Below are 1,957 nucleotides of genomic sequence, written 5' to 3' on the forward strand. Positions count from 1 at the left end.
CCCCTAACCCCAACCCCCTAACCCCCTAACCCTGTGTGAGGAATTGCATTCGACTTCTTCTGCTCCCAGCATCCACAACAAAATGTCCAAAACAGTCGGGCTGATTTTCCGCGGCATATCTCCGCCACCTGTTCACGTGGTTTAGTTATCGGAGAAACTGACACAAAGGCGAATGGGGAGCGTTGCCACGGCCGTCTCCGGAGCCCAAAACATCTTCATCTTGTAGACAGTCCATCTCTCGCGCTACTCTGATGTGATTAGGGACGGAGTACAGACACGGAGAAAAGAGGCTCCATGATGGATCGCCACGCCGTTGCATTTGCTTCTTTCATTTTTCATTTGATTTTGGCTAACTGTGGAAATCGGATGCATCTTAACCCTCGTGTTGTCCTCGGGTCAAACTAAACCGGTTTAAAGTGTTTTATATCAGAAATGTGGATTTCTTTCAATCAAATTGCCCAAAAATAACATGGATGATTCCATATAAAGTTCTTCAGGTCAAATTAATGATTACTTTCATTGCATTTTTGGGTGTTTTATTTAATCTTATGACATTTGAATTTGGTTTTTCCGGACTAAACTGTGACGTCTACCCATCTGAGATCCACTCAGCATCCTCTGATCTTAACTATCAGTCAAAATAATTCATAATTTCTGCCTTTTGAGCTAAAAACGTATGTATAATTTGATATAAATGAGGTTTGTTGACCGTGATTTACAAGAACAAGTGTAAAACCTAATATTAAATCAGGTCAGGTGTCTATAAAAAAGCGCCAATAGCATGGAAAAAGTGACAAATAAATCCGAAAAGCAACAAAAACACTGAAAAAGCACAAAAAAATGTAATTTTCAATTTTGACCTGGAAGGACAAGTTCATAACGAATGTTCATTCATAACGGGAAGACAACACAGGGGTTAATCATTTAACCCTTGTGTTGTCTTCACTTTTTGGGACCTTCTCGTATCCCTTGGGTCAAATTGACCCCCTGACTTATTTGGGGTTTTAAAAGCAATTCTGAGATAAAATGTTACTTTATAATCTATTAACAAATATTGTGTTTATTTCAATTTGAAAACAACTGAGATAACATATATGTTTAGGGAATGCATCCGTCTCTACTAGCATACAATTAAAAATGCAAGTGGGGTTCGTTTTTTTGTCATATGGTCATAATTCATGTTAAAAATCTGGTCATATCCAGAATAACGTTCTAAATTGTGTCAGAAATACATGTTTATCACAGAAAATAAGTCAAGGCCGTCGATTTTCAGGTAGAAAAAATGTAACTTGTACAATTTTTTCTTCTTGTATAAATTGAAAAATTATAATTATTAAATAATTAAATAAATTGAAATGGGTCAATTTGACCCGAATACCATACAAGGGTTAAAAAGATGACGGCAGGTTCCCCTCCGTCTCTTCCTCCCTTTTCCTTGTTAGTCTGAGAAGTAACATCCTCCGTGGGAAGCCGTGTACTGTAACCGATGGATCGTAGTTGACAGTTTGAGGCGTAAGGGATGCTACGAAAAGCCGTGATTGCTACAAGAGAAAAGATGTCCGACTGTGCCCACCTGTCATGATGAATAAAAGCCAGAGTGTGCATAGTCGGGGTTTGGAAAGCTAGTTTGAGACACTTTCATCGCGTCACGACTGTACAATATCGGACGGGAGAGCAGGAGGATTACACATCACATCACACGAACTCTCCCACATTCAAAGACAAGTGCTGCTGTCAGCAGGTTATCAGAACTCGTACATTAAGTCCAATCCAATCCACTTTATTTATTTCTATAGCACATTGTACAAACACAGAGTTACCAAAGTGCTGCACAGAAAACTCAAACATACACAACAATTAATGTTGTGGGACAATTGGGACATGGAGGGGCTATTGGGGCTATTGGGACTGTTGGGACATGGAGGGGCTGTTGGGGCTGTTGGGACATGGAGGGGCT

At 39.8% G+C, this 1,957-nt stretch overlaps 1 protein-coding gene and 1 long non-coding RNA gene across 4 annotated transcripts in view; one reads left to right on the forward strand and one right to left on the reverse strand.

The window, feature by feature from the left end:
* slc41a2b (solute carrier family 41 member 2b) overlaps positions 1 to 1,957 on the forward strand; it is a 48,044-nt gene that overhangs the window by 43,814 nt on the left and 2,273 nt on the right. The gene's annotated exons all lie outside the window — the stretch shown is intronic.
* LOC117940013 overlaps positions 535 to 1,957 on the reverse strand; it is a 17,784-nt gene continuing 16,361 nt past the window's right edge. Inside the window, exon 4 of the long non-coding RNA XR_004655693.1 lies at positions 535 to 545. This is a non-coding gene — a long non-coding RNA (uncharacterized LOC117940013). The remainder of the gene's footprint in view (positions 546 to 1,957) is intronic.

This window comes from Etheostoma cragini, unplaced genomic scaffold (genome assembly GCF_013103735.1).
Source record: "Etheostoma cragini isolate CJK2018 unplaced genomic scaffold, CSU_Ecrag_1.0 ScbMSFa_1523, whole genome shotgun sequence".
NCBI classification, from domain to species: Eukaryota; Metazoa; Chordata; class Actinopteri; order Perciformes; family Percidae; genus Etheostoma; species Etheostoma cragini.